Source organism: Carya illinoinensis, chromosome 4 (genome assembly GCF_018687715.1).
Source record: "Carya illinoinensis cultivar Pawnee chromosome 4, C.illinoinensisPawnee_v1, whole genome shotgun sequence".
Classification (NCBI taxonomy): Eukaryota; Viridiplantae; Streptophyta; class Magnoliopsida; order Fagales; family Juglandaceae; genus Carya; species Carya illinoinensis.
In genome coordinates, this window is record NC_056755.1 from 10,279,610 (window position 1) to 10,303,090 (window position 23,481).

The window sequence follows — 23,481 nt, forward strand, 5'->3', positions numbered from 1 at the left end:
AGTGGTGCTGGTAGTTTGAAACCCTAAGAGAAACATATCTGGTTTCGGTGTTAGGGAAGATTTGAGAGGGGAGAGGTAAATTTAGAATTGGAAGGGGGTGGGGGGTGGTCAGACGACCTTCATTGAGCAACGGTGGGTGGCAGAGGAACTATGAGAGACATCGATCGACAGATTTGAGAAAGGGAAGCGATGATGACCGGTATGGATGATGACGCTGTGCGATGACAGATCTGAGGTCCGAATGAGATCCATGGCAAATCTACCTGATCTTGAGATCAGACAGCAATGCGCTTTGGTGGCGGCAACACCAAAGCCAAGGGGAGAAGAGAGAAGATGGTGAGAGAGGGCCAATAAATCAAAGGTGGAGATGGTTAACGGGGTCTCTTGCAAACCATACGAGTGGCAAGGGAGGAGTAGTCGGTGCGACGGGGTTGGTTTTGCAATTGTGGGCACAACCCAACAGAAAGTTTAATGTGGGGAGAGAGAGAGAGACAGAGAGATAAACGAACAAAGGAAGAAAGAGAGAGATGGGGCGAAGGAGCTTTTCGACGAGGAGAGGTATGGTGGTTGGACGATCCGAGAGGAGGCAGTGGCAAGGTCTGGGTTGCAGGGGAGAAAAGACAGAGAAGGGGGCAAGTGCAGCGTTGGAGGGAGAAGAAGGGAGGAGAAAATTTTTTAGGGTTTTCTTCCCTTAGGCTAAAACGACGCAATTTAGAAAAAAGGGTTGGGTTCACTTGCACAGGCTGGGCTGGCTCACACACACACACCCACACACAATAAAATCTACTTGAATAACAGTTTGGGCTTCATCTAACTAAAGAAAACACATATAGACTTGGGCTTCACAAGAGTTTGCTCAGATCACACTACAAGAAAAATAAATTTTTGTAACTATTATTTTGCAACCAAATGGACTATTTCCGACGAAATATACAGGCCACTTATGTAAGATTTGGGAGAAAAATCAAATAATAAAAGTGTCATTAGAATACTTACTTTTAGCCATCGTTGATCAAATATTAGTAGAACCAATTATTTCTTGATTGTGAGCACTCACAAGTTTTCTATACAAAGAGTACTGTTGGATAGAGGTATTCAACTTATATGATTTTTTTACCTTGTTGTTATTGAGAATCACAGGCTTTTATATAAATAGGCCAAGAACCTTATCCATAAGTTTCTAAGGATTATTCATTCTATCAAGGAACGTAACTATTCTTTTCCTAATGAGCATTTATTTTTATTTTTTAATTATTCAAAGTTTAATACTAATAAAAACTCTTTTAAGATAATAAAATATATAATTATATATATAGAAGACGCGCGTGTGACACGTAAGCCACTTAAGTCTCCTATAAGAAGATGTGTTCTTTCATGCTTTACATACAAGCGAGAATAAAATAACTCAAATTTTACCTCGCTAGACGTACTTGGGTGTTACACGAATATATATAAATATATACATATATAAATATTTATATATGTATATATTCAAGCATAAATCCTGGAAGAAAAAAAGCCGAATATTGAAGAAAGTTCTTTGTAATGGAAGACAGCTTTATATTGACTGGACTAAGGGATGTAAGTTTATGCTTTATTCCTTTCTTTAAGAGCACTCAGATCATAAGCAATATAATTATATGTAGTTCTCTTTGTTAATGATCTTTAAGGAGCTCACTTTGGTATTTGGTTCTCTCTTTTGCTTTTTTATTTTTTATTTTTTTTTCTCTAATTAAGTGGATCTCTTCTGATCAACGTTTCTGTAAAGGTGTTCCTTTGAGGGAATCTTAAATAGAGAAAATCACTTCAAAATTCTAATCGTAAAGAACCTTGCAAAAACATCTAGAATAACCTACTATTGCCTGTAATTAATTTTCCTTAAGCTACAGTACTACGCACTTCTCTATCTGCAGTTACAAATTTTGTGTATAAAAGAGAAGCAAGCTCCTAATTTCTTTGATTTGTACGCAACCAGCGCCAGAAAAAAATACACGTACACTATTCGGAGCCCTAGCTCCAGCGCAAGCAGGAGGCCAGGAATAACTTAACCCTATTCGGCAGGAACACATGGACGAAGGAGAAGGTACGTTCCAACACATACTCTTTTTTTCCTCATCTATTACATGTATTTAGTTCTGCATAACATACTTAATTTACTACTGAACTTCTTTGGATAATCCTTCTGGGTATGTGGAGGAGACATATTCAATCAAGATGACATTAATACCTTTGATATATAGTTTATGATCAGCATGCCAAAAATTTCTTCGCCTAGATCTGCATGTAACAAGGGTTAAAGGCTAATTTCTAAAAGGCCTAGGGTCTAACAACGCTTGATCAATTAGTACGACGTTGTATAATCTTGTTGAAGTGGTATAAACTTGTTTGGGTTCTTAATTTTGCATTATTATGATTATTAATTATCATGAGATTTAAATAGGATGATTGAGAATATAATATGTTGTAAAAATAAAAAAAGGTGGCAGAAGTACTCCATGTACGTCCTGACTCTTCAAAAATTGTAGAGGACAGCGTTCCACTTAAGATTTCTCCACATCAAAAGGAGAATTATAAAGGTATTATTGTAAACCATCAGTTTCCAATTTAGATATTCATCATAATATAAACTTCCTAGTTTCTGATATTTTATTTCACTAGGTTGTTTTTGTTGTATAAAACAATATGTATTAGCGGTCTTGTAAAGATATATGCACAAGTCTTCTAATGTACAAGACTCAAATATTACCCAAGTTCCAAAAAAGAATACAAGACTCACTTGTATTGATTTATTGAAGAGAATCCTTATAAAATATATATAGAACTTAGTAACATAGAAATGATATTGAAATAAATGCTGACTGAACCAAACAGATCCAATAGAACTAACAGATTCAGAATAATACCAATCGTAAAACAGAACAAGAAATAGCAAGAACAGAATCAATAGCAAGAATAATAATGAAAGAAATAACAGAATGAAAGAACATAAAGAATCAACACGGAATATACATGGTTTGACCCTAATAGTCTACATCCACGGCAGGAATGGCCTCAAAGCTTTATTGATAATCAAAATCCATCACAAAGAAGCCTTAGAAATCCTTTCATTTACAAAGCCCTCATCTCATTACCAGAAAATCACAGAGATTTTCCCCTTAAGTGAGCACCCTAATGCAAACCCTAAATTTCCCCTCTCTGCTTTCACTCTCTCTCAAAAGCTCCCCTTAGCCTGAATGCACCAAATGAATTAGGGTTACAAGGCATCGGATAGCAATACATATATATAAGAAGTCAGATGCCACCACGTGTCAAGATCCTGCAGCTCAAGTGTGAAGCCTTTATGTTGCAACTTATGACTCATGTGTAAATCACGTGATTAACCAGCCCAGCAAATAATGCTTTAAGGTCCCAATATCAGCCACATGTCCACCATTCACAAGTTACAACATAGAGGGTCAGATAAAAAATAAATAAATAAATGTATTGACACTACATTTACAAATCTCTACCTTGGCAAAACATTTATTGTTAAGTTTTATCAATACTCATCATTGGCTATTCCTACACTTGTCCCTCCTGCTGGGGACAGACTCTAGACTCCATACTAATTATTAAGTTCATACAGTGTCTGAACTTAGGACATGGAATGGACTTAGTCATCATATCTGAGGGATTATCCTCAGTTGAGACTTTCTCTACACACACTACTTTGGACTCTACAACATCCCTAACAAAATGAAGCCTAATATCAATATGTTTGGACCTTTCATGAAAAACTTGATTTTCAACTCATACCCTTTCTCAACATTATTCCCAAAAGTGAGACCCAAGTTAGTAGATCCTGCCAGATACCTCAATACCCATTTAATGGCTTGCCAATAGGCTTTTCCAAGATTCCCCATAAATCTACTAACTATACTCACAGCATATGTTAAATTAGGTCTAGAACAGACCATTGCATACATTATACTTCCCACCATGCTAGCATAAGGAATTTTTTGCATGAAGTTAATGTCAGATTCTGTTTTAGGGGCCTGATCTATAGATAATTTAAAATGTTGACCTAAGGGTGTGTTAATAAGTTTCACATGTTCCATACCAAATCTTTTAAGGATTTTAGAGATGTAATTTTTCTAAGACAAAAATAATAATCTAGCACTCCTGTCCCTTTCAATTTCCATTCCCAAACTTTTCTTAGTAGGGTCCAATTCTTTCATTTCAAATTCTGATTTCAGCATACATTTAACTTGATCAATTATAACAGTATCTTTACAAGCTACCAGCATGTCATCAACATACAATAGGAGAAACAAATATTCATTTTTCTTCCTTGTAATAGATACAACTATCATAGCAGCTCCTTTTAAAATTATTGTTAATCATGTGTGTATCAAATCTTTTATACCATTGCCTAGGTGACTGTTTAAGACCATATAAAAATTTTTTAAGAAGACACTTGATTGTTTTTAATTTCATTAGTAAAACCTTCAGGAGGTTGCATATAGATTTCTTATTCAAGTTCTCCATGCAGAAAAGCAGTTTTAGCATCTAATTGTTCTATATGCAAGTTTTCGAAAGCTGTATAAGCAAGCAGTAACCTAATTGAGCTATGTTTAACCACAGGAGAGAAGATTTCATTAAAATCAATTCATTCCCTCTGTGTAAAGCCTTTGGCTACAAGCCTAGCTTTATACATGGTCCCTTTCCCTAGTATGCTTTCTTTTTACAGTACTTTTGCATGATAGTTTTTAGAAAAAACTATAATTTATAAGATGTTTTTAAAAAACAATGTTTAAAAATTATAATTTATAATTATAATATTATTCCAGCTTTTTAGGAACATAATTTTTCTAAAAGTTCCTGCCAAAAAAAAAAAAGAAAAAAAAACAAGTTGTTAATTCTAAGTGCATATTGATAATCATGTGTTCTTTCTAATTTAAATTATTTTATTAAAAAATGTTGTACTTGCTTCAGAGATGATCATCTACACTCTTGGGGAAGCAGGGGTATATATATATATATATATATATGTTATCAAACGAACGTCAGAAAGACAATATTGGGAAAACCCAATATATAAATAAGTACGTACCGATCCTCCAAAGATGACTACGACTCGTGTACTAAGTGTCCAGCCAAAAAGTATGTCATGAGTACCGTACGTTGAGTAGAACTCATTGCATGATCTCATGGTGAAAATATATAAGACCTTCGACAGCATTTCACGAACGTACAATTAATCCATCTTGTGGAAGCTGGGAAAAGAAAGGTCATGTTATGATCACTCAGTTCCTAATTAATTGGTTTATATGTTTATTTTAGGTTTTCATTGTCTAAATACTATGATATCTTCGCATGGTTATTTCTTTAGGTAAAAATGCAACCGTCTGACATGATGTACATTTTATAAACAAGTACTCCATCGAAAAAGGAAAAAGAAGGTATTATAGTAGAATAATGATTTGTAAAAACCTCAAATATTCAAGTCTTGGGCAAATCTTTTATACTTAGTATTATATATTTTCATTTAAAAACTTTATATTGGGATTGGTTACTAGGGGTGAGCTCGGTCCGATCTAGTTCGATCCCAGGAGGTTTTGTGGACCGGACTGGGACTAATTCCATCCAGGATTTTCCCACTTTGGATTGGACCGAACAGCCTAAGGACCGGGCCAGTCCCCATTCGAGATAGTCCGGTCCGGTCCGGTCGGTCTAACCTTCTTCTTCTTTTTCTAAATTGATTGATAAAAAAAAAATATTTAAAATACTAAATTAAAATTAAGTGGCTTATTATTTGAAAATTTTATAATAAATTATACAATTATTAATATAAACTAGTATTATATATTATAGTTATACATCACAGAATATAATAAAACATTGATCTAAATATATATAGTTATAGACTTAGCACCAATAATATTATAACTAATAACTATACTACTAGTATTATTAATATATTACATGTTAGTGATAAATTGGTAATACTTTATTAAATAATACTCTATGTAGTTATAGTGATTTAATACTAACATATTAAGTTAACTATACTAATACTATTATAAATTTATGCATACATTATAATTTATACTATAACTCTTATAATATGTTAATCTATTAATATATACTAGTACTATATATTATAATTATACATAAAAGAATATAATACTTAAGTAATATTGTGATGTATTAATAATTAATTATATATAATTATTTATATAAATAATAAAAAATATATTTTTTAATTTTTATTCGATCCGATCCGATCTGGTCTGGAGTGAAAAATCCTTAGACTGTGGACCAGACTGAATGAATTCGGTCCTATATAATTTGAACCGGACCGGATCAATTCGGCCCGGTTAGTTTCTCCGGTCTGAACCGGCCGAATCTTTTTCTTATTGGTTACCAGGTCGAGAATTTTATTTTGAGAGGGGTGGATTTTCTTTTTTAAAAAAAATACCAAGATTGCAAACTAGTTAATTATATCTACAACCAATTCTATATATTTGCATGCAAATTTACTTCGATTTATTTCAACTCTTTAGCAATGTACCCTACAAACGATATTAAGCCCTGCGCGCGGTACCACTCCATGCCTAATTCCAACAACGTCCCGTATTGTCTCGGGACCTCTAGGTATACGCGCGCAGTACCGTCTTATTTAATTAGTACTATGTTCATCCCATGAATTAAACGAAAAATTTTTTTTAGACAGCCACTTGTATGGTTGGGGGATTAATTTCAGAATTAAAAAAAAAAATTGCATTTACAGTATTTTTTTGAAAATCTATTTGTAGTTATAGTATATATATATATATTTTTAAAGATTTAGAAACCATGCACCTTTTTTCCATGAAAAAAATCCTATATATTTGCTTGAATTGCAAAATATTTGTAATTTGTCTCGCATATATGCATGCATTGACAGAAATTAGAAACATGTGAAATGATATTGGTTTTAAGTTGGTTTGAACCCCTGCATTTAATGCCCATGCAGTACCCTTCCCTACAGATGTATACAAAGAGCGCCCGCGCCCGCCTGAGCGCCCATGTGGCTGCTCCATATTGTAAGTACTCAAGCACTTGAGATCGATCTAATGGTGGATGTGACGTCGTAGCTGTTGTTGTACTAGAGGCGGTTATATATGTCGTCATGTTTGTTTTATGGAAAATAAAATGTAAAAGTATTTGTAAAAACTCTGTTTGCTGCTGCATGTATTAAGACTTCTGATGCCAAGAAGATGCAGAGAGAGTAGAAAACTTGTATTCCTCAAAGTTATGTTTATATGAAATAAGAGTGTTGCTTTTATATCAACATACAAGCCTAAACTAGGCTAGTATCTCTAATAGCATGCTTCTCTCAACTACTGAACGTTTCTCTTTGTTAAAGTATTTGTAATGTCATTTAAGTTGGCATAATCCCCGATCATGCAAAGTTGTACAGGTACCTATATATATATATATATATAAAGAAATGGTCAACGAAAAACTTGAGGTAGGCAATTGGAAAGATTCACATTATATGTTTTGTGAAGTTCACTGAAAGGCAGCAAACCAAACATGTTTCGATCGATTTTATGCTACAAGAGGTACTGATCACAGTAATGCTCTGCTATTGTTCTTTTGTGAGTGAAAGAAACTTATAATTAATTTTACTTTCAATTTAATTATAACCAATGGCTATGCTCTGCTATGATCGATTGTAATGCTTCGGCCCCTTGATTCCATCATGTCAACATATGAGATATTTAATTAAATAAAATGAAGTATATAGTTCATTAATCTATGTTATTATATTATATTAAATCATCAATTATGTTAAAATTTTAAATTATATTTTACAAATTCTTTTCACATATCCAGAAAAGGGGTAAAAACCTTTTCTAGATGTTGACTGAAAGTTGTGAGACATAGACTAAGAAGAAGGTGGGCAGGTTGCGAATCGGATATTGGAAATTAGTTAAAGAGCCATTGTTGTTGTTCAAAACTCAGCAATTAATTTCAGGTCTTTAAACTTTCAAACCACCTGGCTAATATAAGTCATATTAATCGAGCTTATACTTCAAAATTCAATCTTTTTACTCACTCAAAGGCATGTTTGCTTACAATTTGTAACGATCGACATGACAAAAAATGATTAAAGAAAAATGGATAACAAATAAATAGAAAAATTCTACTCATCATTCTCAAGCTCACACCATACAATATATATACATAATTTTTTATTTTTTATTTTATTTTTTATCTCTTCCCAAATGTGTGGTGTGTGTATATATGGATGATGAGTAGAAAAATTTAATAAATTTAGAAAGAATAAAACAAAAAAAAAATTAAAAATAATAAAAATAAGTGTGGTGTCAACCAATAGTACTACCTCAAACTCAAACACATTCCGAAAATAAGACCTTCGAGAGCTTTCCACGAACAATTCCATCTTATGAAAAGGAAAAGAAAGGTAGTACTATATATAATATATCAAAACTAGTTCCAAATCTATTGAGAGCAAGATCAGGTTCATTTTTGTATGAAATACCAAAAATATACTATAGTAGCTAGATTCAGAGACTTTAGTTTTATCAATGGAAGTTATATTTCTTATAAAATAAAAAATAAAACGTTTTATCATGTCTAATTTAATTAGCTCAATTTCTTTATTTTATTGGTACTTTTTTTTTTTTTTTTATCGAATATATGATTGGAATAACTTCGTAGTTTTATTTATTTATTTATTTTTTTGCATCCATATAGTTTAAAAAAAATTATTGATTGTTAATGTTGAAATAAACTTTGTGGAAATATGATCAATTTTCATTTTAAGTGAAATTAATGGTATATATAATATGCGCATATACACTCACTTCAGAAAAAACAAATACAAAAATAGAAAAAAAAACTCGTCCTTATGAGTGTAAATTCATAATGCTGTTCTTTCTTTAAAATTTAGTTTTACGAACAATTGTTGTACTCGCTTTAGAGATGATCACGGCCATGCGCACTCCTGGGAACGCAACTATATATGTTATCAGACGAACAGTCGAAAAGACAATTATGCACGGATAATCCAAAATACCGATCCTCCAAAGACGTCTGCAACTCATGTAGGTGTCCAGTCAAAAAATGAATCAGTCTCGGCTCGTTGAGTAGAACGTCGACTCTATAGAGGAAAGAACACTGCAAGTATTTTTAATGGAAACTTTCCACACATTGTTTGATTTCTCGAGAAGATGTTTATACGAGACTACAATTCTTAGGAAAATATACAGACTTAATGACTAAGATATACAACAGTTACGTACAAAAAATCAATTATAGTAAGTGTATAACATGATTTACGGTTAGGCTCTAATTACAGAAAATATCTACAGAAATTTCGGCTTGCTGAGTTGTCCACAGTCTGTGTCATCTTTCTTAATACGCCCCCACAAGATTGTGCTTCCATCGGCAAGGCCAATCTTGTTCCGTAAAAATTCTGTGCGTTGCCTTGACAATAGTTTTGTCATTAAATCTGTCAATTGGTCTTGAGTGTGAACATGACGGACAATAAGTGCTCCTCATTGAACTAGATCACGCACAAAATGAAGATAAATTTGAATATGCTTCATCCTTGAGTATTGCACAGGATTGAAACTTAAGTGAGTTGCTCCAAGTTTATCACAAAGAAGAAAGGGTGATGCCTAGATTGAGAAGCCAAGTTCCTGAAATAGAGCTAGAAGCCACATGGTTCCAAATGCTACATTTGCAAGTGCTCAATCTTCAGCTTTCGTAGATGAACGTGCAACGGCACGTTGTTTCTTGGAGCTGCATGATATTGTATTGGAACCTAGAAAAGTGATGTAAGCCAAAGTTGATGTTCTCAGCCCAATCAGTATCACTATAGGTTGTTAAAGATGGAGCTGCAGATTTTTGGATTTGAATGCCATGAAAGATTGTGTGCTTTAGATACCAAAGCAGCCTCTTTGTAGCCATCTAATGTGTGACTATTGGTTTATGCATGAACTGAGACAGCTTGTTAACCGCAAAAGAAATGTCTGGACGCGTCAATGAGAGGTATTGCAGGCTGCCAATTAAATGCCGATGCTAAGTACTGTCAACTGAAGCAGTGCCGTCCACCAAATGAAGAGAGGTGCTAGTTGAAAGAGGGGTAGAAACATCCTTTGCATTGAGCATATTTGTGCCTTTTAGAATATCACGAACATATTTATGTTGTGATAGGAATAAACCTGTACGAGTTGTAATGACTTCCACTCCAAGAAAAAAATTAAGAGACTCCATATCTTTCAATGAAAACTGATTAACAAGTTTGTCAATAACAGATGCCACAAAATTTTTATCATTCCCTGTAATAACAAGGTCATCGACATAAACAAGAAAGTAGCATGTAATAGATCCATGTCGATAGACAAATAATGAGGAATCAGCTTTGGAATTGTGAATACCAAGCTCAACTAGAGCATTCTTTTAAAGCTGAATGCCATGCCCTAGGGGCTTGTTTGAGTCCATAAATAGCCTTTCTCAACTTGCATACATGATCAGATTTGGACATGTCCTTGAATCTAGGAGGTTGCATCATGTAAACAATTTCAGTTAGCTTTCCATGTAGGAAAGCATTGTTAACATCCATTTGTCTTAAATCCTAGCCTTTCATAACTACAATTGCTAACACAGATCAGACTGTTGCTGGTTTAACAACAGGGCTAAAAGTTTCCTTATAATCAAGGCCTGGATGTTGATTATACCCATTTGCAACAAGTCTGGCTTTGAACCTTTCAATAGAGCCATCGCCTTTCCTTTTCATTCTAAAGACCCACTTACGGCCCATTGGATGACAATTTTTTGGCGGAGAAAACAAATCCCATGTGCCATGCCGCATAAGAGCTGTGAGCTCACTATACATAGCATCACGCCATTGAGGGTGAGACACGGCTTGGTTCACACATGTGGGTTCAAGTGTTGATGGTAAAGGGTGTTTAGTGACAAAGTGAATCTGTTTTGGCTTGAATATATTACTCATGGGCCAAGTGGTCATTGAATGAGTTCAGGATGATGCAATTTCGGTCTGAACAAGTCGCATGGAATCAGTGGGTTAGGTTGATGCATGTGCAGGTGAACTCAAATTTAAATTAAGAACATCTAGGTCACCATTGAAATGAGAAAAATCTTGAGGAGAGAGAGAGGGGATATTACCTGGAGGTGATGCAGCAATGACGACAATAGTTTTCGAGCTCTCCGGTGGCGATGATGGCTGTGGTGAGGTTCACGCTTGCACTGGAGCAGAGGACCCAATTTGGAGAAGATGATGACACGGGTTCAGTGAAGGAGAAGAGAAAGGATGAAGTGCTGAAGTTGGGCTGCTTAGGTTAGATGTAGCAATCAGCCTTTGCATTTCATCAAAAGTAACATGTCTTGAAATGTACAACCTTTTGGTGATTGGGTCCATGCATTTCGGCTTGAAGAATATCCAAGAAAGATGCACAGAGTGGACTTGGGTTGTAATTTGTGGTTATTATAAGGCTTTAGGAGTAGGTAACAAAGGCATCCAAGTTTTTTTTAACTAGGCCTTTGACCAAAACGTGCCTTAAAAAGGGATTTGTTTTGGAGAAGTAGAGTAGGTTGACGATTAATGAGATATGTGGCGGTTTGAAATGCATGAGGCCAATATGAGAAAGGTAGTGATGCATCATGAAGTAGAGTGAGACCTATTTCCACAAGATGATGATGACGACGTTCAAAGACACCATTTTGTTGAGGTGTGTATAGAGCAGTGGTGTAGTGACTTCTACCATGAAGCGACAGATATTTGCTTTAGACGTATAAATTCTCATCCATTATCAGAGTATGAATTTTTTATTTTTGAGTTGAACTGTGCCTCAACAAGATTTTTAAATTGTGGAAAAATGCTTGACACACCAGATTTTGTAGCCATCGGGTAAAACCATATGTATTTTGTGTAATGATCAACAAGGATAAGGTAATACCGAGAGCCATCGAGACCAGTGTAGTGAGTGGGTCCCCAAACATCAGTGTAAATAATTTCAAGAGGAGCATAACTTTGAAAACTAGTGGAATTACTTAGCAACCATATAAAGATAATCACAGCAGCAAAAGATAAACATCTTATCTCGTGAATATTTGAAAAACTAGTGTATATATCTTATCCTATAAATAACTGATTATGTACCAGTTTACTCTATAAATAAAAGTCCAATGTCCACCAAATTGTGTGAGACAATTACACTTAAACCAGTGTGCAAATATTTTTCTTATATGGTATCAGAGCTACTCGAGATTTGTCTACCAATCCTTATGGCCTCTCCTTCCTCAACCACATCCTTTTCCTCTCTCACCACTCAACCTGCTTCCCTTACCAATCTTCAACATCTTCTCACACATGAGAACTATCTTCTATGGAGGGCTCAAGTTGTCCCCTACCTCAAAGAGCAACAACTCTTTGGTTATCTTTATGGTAGTATTTCCTGTCCACCACCTATTACCACCATTGTTCCTCTAACTAGTCAAACCGAAGTTATACCCAATCATGCCTATAGTCATTGGTGCCAGCAAGACCAAATAATCCTATTTGCTCTTATTTCTTCCCTTTCTAAAACTGTTCTCGCCCAAGTAATTGGCAAAGAAACCTCCTGTGATGTTTGGCTCCAACTTGAAACACTATACTCTGTCACCTCTTGTTCTCATATCATACATGCCCGCATCTAACTTGGTTCTCTAAAAGAGGCAAACCTTTCCATTGCAGACTACTTTCAGCAAATAAAAAATCTTGTTGATATTCTTGCTACCTGTGGTGAACCACTAAGTGTTGATCAAATCACCTCCAATGTTCTCGCTGGTCTAAGCCTGCATATGATTCAATCATTACCTCTATCTCAACCCAAGTGGAACCTATGTCCCTTAACGTTGTTTAAGGTCATCTCCTCACACATGAACTCCAATTTGCCCACCAACAAGGTTCTTTAGATTTCAACAATGCTACTGTCAATACTGCCAGTAAAAATGGAGAAGCCTCTCGCACATCCTCACCTAGCTCCAACAACAACTATAGATCATATCAGCATTCCAATAGAAGTTGTGGATATGGTCATGGGCGCCACAACAACTCCACCAATAGAGCACCTCGTTCCATCTGTCAAGTATGCGGAAAAGTGGGCCATACTACTACAAAATGCTACAATCAGTATGATCCCTTATACCAAGGATCCTCAACTTCAGGTGCTCATGCTCAAGCTTACATTGCCTCGCATTCAACAAATTCTAATCCTACTTGGTATCCAGACATAAGGGCAACCAAAAACCTCACTTCAGAATTCAATAATCTCTCACTCTAGTAAGAGGAGTACCATGGCACAGATCAGATTCAAGTTGGCAATGGTCAAGGTTTGGAAATTACTCATATTGGCTCAACTTCTCTAAAATTCTCTCATCGTCCCCTGCACTTAAATAATCTTTTTCATGTTCCTCAAATAAACAAAAATCTTATTTCTGTTAGTCAGTTTACTCATGATAACAATGTTTTTCTTGAATTTCATGTTGATTCCTTTTGTGTTAAGGACTGCCGCACAGGACAATGCTTGCTCAAAGGTCAAAGTAGGAATGGCCTTTATCCATGGCCCTTAAACGTGCCTTCCTTCTCACCTCTGGCTCTAGTTGGTGAACGTGCATTGCTTGCTCGATGGCACTCACGTCTTGGACATCTTGCTCTTTGCATTGTTCATCAAGTTCTCTCCAAATTTAACGTACCTCTTGAGTCAAATAAAATATCACCTATGTGTGATTCATGTCAACAAGCCAAAAGTCATCGTCTTCATTTTTCGTCTACTATTTATAATGTCAATGCACCTTAAGAACTTATTTTTACTGATGTATGGGATCCTGTCCCTTGTCTCTCTAACAATGGAAATAAATATTGTCTCTTTTGTTGATGCATACTCAAAATATACATGGCTATTTCCAATCAAAGTAAAATCTAAAGTAACAAATATTTTCCAAATCTTTCAACTCCATGTCAAGCGTTATCATTCACGCAAAATCAAGTCAGTCCAAAGTGATTGGGGAGGTGAGTATTAGCCTTTACACAATCGCTTTCACTCCAAAGGAATTCACCACATGCTCACTTGTCCTCACACTCATCACCAAAATAGTGTTGTAGAGCGTAAACATTGCCATCTTTTCGAGACTGGCCTTACTCTACTAACCCATAGCCGTGTTCCTCAGTCATATTATGCTGATGCCATGCAAAACGACATTTTTCCTTATAAACCGAATGCCTTCTTCATCATTATTTGCTCTCTCTCAATTTTGACGTCTCTATAATCGTGAACTAGACTACACAGTTGATTGAGCTGAAATATTGCATATTTTAGCTATTTAAAACCAATGTATTTTAAATTCATCATGACATTATTATTGGTTTTAAATGGAAAAATGGTTAAAGTGAATAAATCAAAGTTGTGATTTTAATTGATTAAAAGCATGAATTTCTGCTTGAATTCTACCAACTATTGATTACTGTGCATTCTAGTCTATAATTTTTCTTGCTTTCTATTATCATTTGTGTTTGTACCATTGTTCTCCTTGTGTTTCCTAAACAATAGTTGGGATGTAGAGAAGCTAGTGTAGTTGGTGGGGACTGATGTAGCGGAGGCAATTGTTTCTAATCTTGGGGGTCGAAAGCAAGGTGATGACCGTCTTATATGGCTAGTTACGTCGGATGGGTCTTTCCCTACCAAGAGTGTTTGGTCTTTTGTTCGAATTAGAAGAATTGGTGTCCCTCTAGTTTCCAAGTGCAAATGCTGCCATGAAGGTGCTTTTGAGGATCTCAACCATGTTCTCTTTGGAGGTAATATAGCAGTGGCCATATGGAAGTTTAGCTCACATTTGCTAGGCATTCCTTATGTCGCTAGTCGATCATGGAAGGCTACGGTTGAGGCTTGGTTTTGTTGAGCTTCAAAGTTATCTCAGCAAAGAGAGATTATGCTGAGGAAAATCAAGAACAAATAAACCAGCACACATGCAGAACAGAAAGCATCATTCGGACAGCACTCAAACAAACCAGCACACATGCAGAACAAAAAGCATCATTCGGACAGCACATGCAGACATGCAGTGGACAGCACACACACCCACTCACTCGGATGTGCAGCAGCTGCTGCAGCAAGGAAAAGCACACAGCTAGTTCACACATGCATGACAGCAGGAACACTCAGACAACAGACCATTCGGACATATGCAGAACACAATGCACATGCAGCAGACCATTCACTCGGATGTGCAGCAGCTACTACAGCAATGAACCTGCAGCAAGGACACGCACACATGCACATGCAGAACAGAAAGCATCATTCGGACACATGCAGGAACACATGCAGACCAACATGCAACACACATGCAGAAAAGTGACACCAACTCACTCAAAAGCACACAGCCGGACAGCAGCCACTCACACACGCTGGATGTTGTTGGAAAGCAAGAGCAGTTCAGACCTGAAGCACAGGAAGACAGCAGGTCTTATTCCCTTTGTCAGATCTACAACAGTACATGGATGTATACACTCGGACGTGCAGTAGGAGAAGAATGGGAGGCAGCAACATGCACGTGCAGCAGCTGGAGATCAGCTATCTATTTAGCTGGAATCAGCAGCAGGGAAGGAGTATTCGGTTAGCTGGAGCAGCTGGACGTGCAGCTATTTATTAACTGGTAGCAGCAGCAGCAGGAGGAAGTTTTAGTTTTTGAATTATTTTCTTTTCATTTAGAAGACTAGCGGCAGCAGCAGTTTTTTACTTACTTCTTTCCGTTTAGAAGCTAGAGAGAGCTATTGTTTTTTTTTAGTTTTTCATTCGGCTACAGTTGAGCAACTAAGTTCTTGAAGTTGCACTTGTTTTCCCGTTTGAGTTTTCTTTCCATATATAGCCGTAGGGCAACCTTGAGTTTATTTTCCTTCTCTTTCGTTTAAGTAGCAGAATTTTCATTTCATTTTCTTTGACTTTTCTTTCTTAATATAGATTGGGCAGTTTTTGTTTTTGCCTACAATGCTTTGTTGTTTTAAGAATTTTTATTAAGTATTAAGAATTGTTTTAGAATTTTATCTCATTAATTGTAATACCTTAATTTCTTTCAAGTGTGCTAGTTGGTTTCATGCAACAAGAGAATTGTTTTAGAAGTTTTTAATCAAGTATGCTAGTTTGTTTCATGAAATAAAGGAATTGTTTTAGAAGTTTTTAATTAAGTGTACTAGTTTAATTTATTGCAAGAAGGGTTTGGTAGAGAGCTTTTGTTTTTGTTTTAGTTGGGTAATTTAATTGTTGTTTACTTATTTCATGTTATTTATTTTTATTGTTTCATTAAGCTTTCATTTTAATAGTGATTACAATTGTTATAGTTTAATTTGAGAATTTGTGATTTAGATACAATGATAAACCCTAGAATATTGGTTTTATGCATTTTCAATTTTCAATGCATGCTTTGTCAATTACTTTCTAATCTAGTTTAATTCTTAATTTAGTTTTATTAATCTCTGAATTTAATCTGTTAGTCATTTACATTCCAATCCGACAATCAAAAATCTAAAAATATGAATCTAGTTCATGATTAGTAACCTCTTCCATCCATTGTACATATCATCCTCTTGTTTTCTCTTTGTGAAGTTTTTCACATTTTTCAACAAGTTTAATTTTAAGTAACTTTCCCTGAGGAGACGATCTAGGAATTTATTCCTAATTATTACACGACATCCTCCTGCACTTGGGATAGCATTAGTGCTACTCATTTTTGAGTGAGTCAACAGTCCTTCGTACCTTTGGTGCAGCTTGTTGGCCATTCTTAAGTCGCTACAACAAACATAAATTCCAATTAAAGTCTTCTCTCTGTCTTTCTTGGCTACAACCCATCCCATGTTGGCTACAAATGTTTGCAACCCTCTACTGGGCGCTTCTACATTGCTTGCCATGTAGTATTTGATGTAACCTCTTTTCATTTCAAACACTTAAATCCACCTATTCTAAACCCACCACCATCTCCTACTCTTCTACCAACTAACCTTTGCATCTCTCCACCTCCTCAACAAGAACCCGTACCATAATTCCCCCTGAATCCCTCTCCCCTACTATTGAGTCAAGTCTAATTTCTTCACCTCAACCCACCGTGACTGATCATAATGTGCTTGGTCAATCTCATCCGATGAGAACTTGACTGTAGAATAATATTACATGTCGCAAGCAATAGACTAATGGCACTGTTAAATACCCACTTCCTCGTGCTCTTACTGCCACTAGTTCTAACTCTCTTCAGGAACCAACATGTTACACTCAAGCAGCCAAGTGCTCAACTTGGCGTACTGCCATGGCAGATGAATTCAACGCCTTAGTAAAAAATGGCACTTGGACTCTTGTACCACCCAATTCCACCATGAATATCATTGTATGCAAATGGGTATTTCGCATAAAGAAAAAATTAGATGGCTAGGTTGAGAGACTCAAAGCTCGTCTAGTTGCGAAAGGGTTCCACCAACAACCCGGAATTGATTTTACAGAAACTCACAGTCCTGTTGTTAAACCCATAACCATGCGCTTGGTTTTATCTTTGGCTCTTTGTGTAGGTTGGCCCATTCGACAATTTGACATTAGTAATGCCTTCTTGGATGGGTTCCTATATGAAAAAGTCTATATGTCACAGCCACCTAGCTTCACTCACCATTCACTACCTAATCATGTTTGCAAGCTTGAACGTGCCCTCTATGGCTTGAAACAAGCACCAAGGGCTTGGTACTCTAACCTTAGAAGCGGACTTCTTGCACTTGGATTTTCTTGCTGCTTATTTGACTCTTCTCTTTTCATCTACAACACAGCTACCTTGCTCTTATATATCCTAGTTTATGTAAAAGATATCTTCATCACTGGTTCCTCACCAATGGCAGTACAATCCATCATCTCTCAGCTACAATTCGAGTTTGCTCTAAAAGATATCGGCAATCTTCACTATTTCTTGGGCATAGAAGATGTTCCAATACATGAAGGCATCATTTTATCTCAACAACAGTACATAGCAAAAATTCTTGATCATTACAACATGTCTCTTGCAAAACCAGTTGCATCTCCCATGGCCTCCAACACTAAACTTACTGCCTTCAATGGTGACTCTCTCACGGATCCCACATTATTTCGAAGTGCAGTTGGATCTCTTCAGTATCTGGCACTAACATGTACTAACATCTCCTTCTCAGTTAACTGTGTCTGCCAGTTCATGCATCAACCTCACACCACGCACTAGGAAGCGGTAAATACAATTCTTAGTCATTTGAAAGGAACCATCACACACGACCTTTTGCTCTGACAAAATTCATCAAAAAATTTGGTTGTAGATTGGGTTGGATGCCCTAGTGACCAAAAATCCACAAGTGGCTATTGTGTGTTTTTGGGTGCAAACCTCATCTCGTAGAGTTCCCGAAAACAATGAATGGTATCATGCTCAAGCACAGAGGCTGACTATAGAGCAATTGCCAATGCAGTAGCTAAGCTAACATGGCTATAAAATCTACTTAACGAGCTTGGTGTAACATCTAGCTCTGCCCCCATCTTATACTGTGACAACATTGGTGCAACCTACCTCACTGCAAATCTGGCCTTTCATTCAACAACAAAGTACATCAACCTTGATTACCACTTTGTCCGAGAAAAGGTTGCCACTCTACACAATCAGGTAAAGTTAAATCTCAACAACCATGTGAAGATGAAGATCAACAACAACCAAATAAAGATAATCACAACAGCAAAAGATAAACATCTTATCTTGTGAATATTTGAAAAACTAGTGTATATATCTTATCTTGTAAATAACAGATTATGTACAAGTTTACTCTATAAATAACAGTCCAACGTCCACCAAATTGTGTGAGACAATTACATTGAAACCAGTGTGCAATATTTTTCTTATATTAATAACCATAATATCTAATTCTCCCTTGAATATAACGAAAAATTATATTTCCAAACTGGTGTGTAAGGCACATCTAATAAAGTGTTTATATGGCATAATAAAGTATTCGTAGAACCAATTATTTCTTGATTGTGAACTCTCATAGTTTTTCTACATGGAGAGTGTTGGATAGTGGTTTTCAACCTATCTGATTTTTTACGTTAATGTTGTGACTGATGGAGAATTACAAACTTTTACATCAATAGGCCAAAACCCTTATCCACAACCATCTGAGCATTATTTTCTTCCATCAAAGAACGTAACTGATCATTTTCCAATAAACAATTATCTTTATTTTTTAATTACTCATAATTAAATACTAATAAAAACTCTTTTAAAATAATAAGATATATATCTATAATATTTACAAAAAGTGTGACACGTAAGCCACTTTAAGTCTCCTATAAGGAGACCTGTTTTTTCATTCTCTCACTTGGCTTATTTGACAGTAATTTAAAATTATCTAGGTAACTAAAATCGAATATTGATTGAGTTGAGATATTGCATATTTTTAGCTATTTAAAACCAATGTATTTTAAATTCTTCGTGATATTATTATTAGTTTTAGATGAAAAAATGATTAATAAGCATAAATAAAAGTTGTGATTTTTAATTGATTGATATCATGTTTATGCTTAATTTTACAACTATGATGTAATTGGGCAATATTTGCTCACATATATAACATATTTTTGATAATCTATTTTTCATTTTAATTTATGTTTGAGTGTTATTTTTATCTACCTATTTTCAGCTTGAATAAAATTCACATGGGATCCAAGACAAGATGACTTTTCGGTGGTTGTTTATAGATGCATGCGGGACCAACATTAGTGGAAACACACAAACAGAAGCATTTTTACGGAATCAAAACAGGTGGCTGTTGAAAAGAATTGTTGAGGCTTATTCTTTAGACTTATACGGGACCCCATGGAATAAATAAAAGAGACCACAAGGGAGACCAAGTGGACGCATGAAAGCACATTGGATATATTAAAAAAGAAACATTGGTTGCTTTTGAATTTTTCTCTATTGGAGCATGGGCACGATTTTACGCATTTCTTCAATGAGTTATGGGTTCAATGGATCCCACGTCTGGAAGAATGAAAGGAAAGCTGGATGCATGATGATTAAATAAAAGAGAGCCAGTGCATGATTGAATAAAAAAATAAAAAGTCGGTTCATCATTGAGGGGAAGAAGTGATGAGGCGAGGAAGGATTTTGAGCTAGCTGAAACGTGATCCCACATCTGGAAGAAAGAAGAGAGCCGGTGCATGATTAAAGTGAAAACAAAGTTGGTGATGAGCTGAAAGAAAGAAGAGAAAGTCGGTTCATAAATGAAAGCAAAGTTGGTGCATTTGAGCTGGCTGAAACGTGGAGAGGAGTGTGAAAGTCGGTGGGTTGGTTCATTAAATAAGGGTGTCGGTTTCATTGAGAATGAGATTAATTTTCAGAGGGAACGGGGGTGATACGTGGGGAGTAGAGGGAGTTGAGCTTTTCGTTCAGGAAGGGAGTGAGTCGGTTGGGATAGGATTAATTTTTTGAAACGTGAAGACGTGGGAGTTTTTTTTGGAGGTCTGGAGTTTTCATTGAAAGAAGTCGGTGGGTAAGATTATTTTGCAGAGAGGGAATTTATTTTGCTAAGCAGCGTTTTTCGTTCAAGTTGGAGTTAAGGAAGTCGGTAGAGAGGGGTTGATACCATTAGGCGGTGATTTATTGTGATTTTCCTTGCTCTAACGTGGAGGGACGTGGTTGGAGTTTTATTTTTCTTAAGTTTCTTTATATTTTTCGTTTGGCATCTGGGGGGCTGCAGCTTTTTCTTGATGAATTTCTTTTAGTTTCAATTTCTATTTTCTGCAATTCAACGACTGTGTGGGTTTTATTCTCTCGGCGTCGGCTGGTTTTCAGATTCTTTAAGCTTTCATTTAATAGTGATTACAATTGCTATGGATTAATTTTGAGAATTTTTTATTTGAATACAAGGATGAATTCTAGAATCTTGGTTTTGGGGCTTTTCAATTTTCAGTTTGTATTTTGTCAATTACTTTCTAATCTAATTTAATTCTTAGCTTAGTTTTATTAATCTCTTAGTTCCATTGCATATTAGATTGATTAAAGTTTAATTAGGACTTAAATAATTTCAGTTTCATTGTTTAATTTTTAGATTAATTAAGATTGTTTAGTTTAGTTGACTCTTTGATTGTTAGTTTCAATTTGTAAGTCTTTTACATTTCATTTTGACACTCAAAAATCTAAAAATATGAATCTAGTCCATGACTAGTACCCTTTTTCATTCTTGTTGCACTTTTCCACCCATTGCACATACCATCATTTTTATTTTTCTCTTTGTGAATATTTTCACCATTTTAAACGAGTTTGATTTTAAATAATTTTCCCTAAGGAGACGATCTAGGAATTTATTCCTAATTATTACACGACATCCTCCTGCACTTGAGATAGCCTTTATGCTACTCATTTTTGAGCGAGTCAAGTTTTTGGCGCCGTTGCCGGGGAAAAGTTGTCCAACTTAAATTTAAATTTGTTATTTTTTTTTTACTATCTTATCTCTGGTTACACATTTCATTTGCACCTACCACTCAGTCACTTGAATCTTATTTATGCTAGTTAGATTGATATTTCATGTCATGGGTGAGAGACAGTTCAAATAGGTTGATTAGAGTCACATCAAGTGTTGAGAGTAGTATACATAGCTCAGAGATAGATAGCTCTTCTGTCTCTTATATGAGCGAGGATATTGAAATTGAACAAAACATGGCTGCACCTGCACCACGCACTCTTAAGGATTATTTGCAACCCACTCGCACCACTACACCTTCATGCATTGTTTTACCTAATGATGCACCTAATTTTTCTATTAAGCATGGTATGATGTCAGTGATACCTCAGTTCCACGGGATGGATTCTGAGAGTCCTTACCAGCACTTGACAGATTTTGAGTTGGCTTGCACTACTTTTATTACTAGGGTCATTACTGATGAATTTATTAGACTTCGTTTATTTCCTTTCTCTTTAAAGGATAAAGAGAAGATTTGGTTTAATTCTTTGAGGCCTCATTCTATCTCTAGTTGGTCTGATATGCAGCCTGAATTCTTACAAAAAAAATTTCCTTTTCAGAAAACTCAGTTTTTGCAAGAGCAAATCAGTCAATTCAATCAGAAACCAGATGAGACTTTTCAGGTCAGTTGGAAAAAATTTAAAGATTTGGTAAATATCTGTCCACATCATGGCTTCGAATCTTGGAGGTTGGTGAGCTATTTAAGAAGCAATAAAAGGCATTACCAGCTACTCTTTCTAAAATTTGATCCAAGAATGTTAAAGGAAAATGATCATTCCTACTAGCTAAATTAAGTTTTCTATAATCAATGCACATTCTCTAACCAGTAACCATTCTAGTTGGAATCAACTCATTTTTATCATTTTTTATAATAGTTAAACCATATTTTTTTGGTACCACTTGAGTTGGACTTACCTACTTACTGTCTGAGATGGGGTAAATGATACCCACTGCGAGCAGTTTAAGCACTTCCTCTTTAACAACTTCCTTCATGGTAGGATTGAGCCTACGTTGAGCATCACGAACCGGTCTAGCATCATCTTCAAGATGGATTTTGTGGGTACAAATAGCAGCATCAATACCTTTGATGTTGGCTATTGTCTAACCAATTGCGCCTCGATGCTTTTTTAAGACTTCAATCAACTGGGCTTCATCATTCTGATTTAACTTCGAGGAAATCACCACAGGAAAAGTGCCTTCTTCAGGACCAAGAAACACATACTTTAAACCTTGAGGAAGTGGTTTCAGTTCCAACTGGGGAACTTCTTCCTCTGAGGATTTAAGTATGTCTGGTGGTGGTAGAGTTTCAAACTGGGGTTTCCATCTTGCGCCTGCAAATTGTACTTCAAGTGGTAAAGAAGAATCTACAAAACAGTCCAAAAATTCAACATGGTCAGTTTTTTCATCAAATAAAAATTCAGGTATTTGAAAAATAGAATCATTATCAGAGAAAGGAAAATTTGAGCAAATAAATTCTATTGGTGTCAAACTCTCCACAGCATTCAAATCACTTGTGTCATCAAAATGGGCTGGCATCTTGCAAGCATTGAAAACCGTTCAACTCAAGTGCCATGTTCCCAAAAGTAAGCTTCAGAACTCCACTTCTACAATTAATCAAAGCATTTGATGTAGCTAGAAATGGTCTTCCAAGGATGATAGGAGCTTGGTAAATAGTGGAGGCTGGCTGCTGCATATCAAGAACTACAAAATTCACTGGGTAGTAAAATTTTTCCACCTAGACCAACACATCCTCTACAATACCCCTCGGCTCCTTAATTGATCTGTCAGCCAACTGTAGCATGATGGAGGTCTCTTTTAGCTCCCCAATCCCAATTGCTCATACATTGAGAATGGTAGCAAGTTCACACTACTCGCCAAATCAAGTAAAACTCTCCCAATGCATGACTCACCTATCATAATGGAAA

General features: G+C 35.8%; 1 long non-coding RNA gene across 1 annotated transcript; it reads left to right on the top strand.

Moving 5' to 3' along the window:
- The first annotated feature begins 1,673 nt into the window (after positions 1-1,673).
- On the top strand, positions 1,674-7,315 carry LOC122306771. The gene is made up of 2 exons (XR_006241511.1): positions 1,674-2,083; positions 6,998-7,315. It is a non-coding gene; the product is annotated as an uncharacterized LOC122306771 (long non-coding RNA).
- The last annotated feature ends 16,166 nt before the right edge of the window (positions 7,316-23,481 follow it).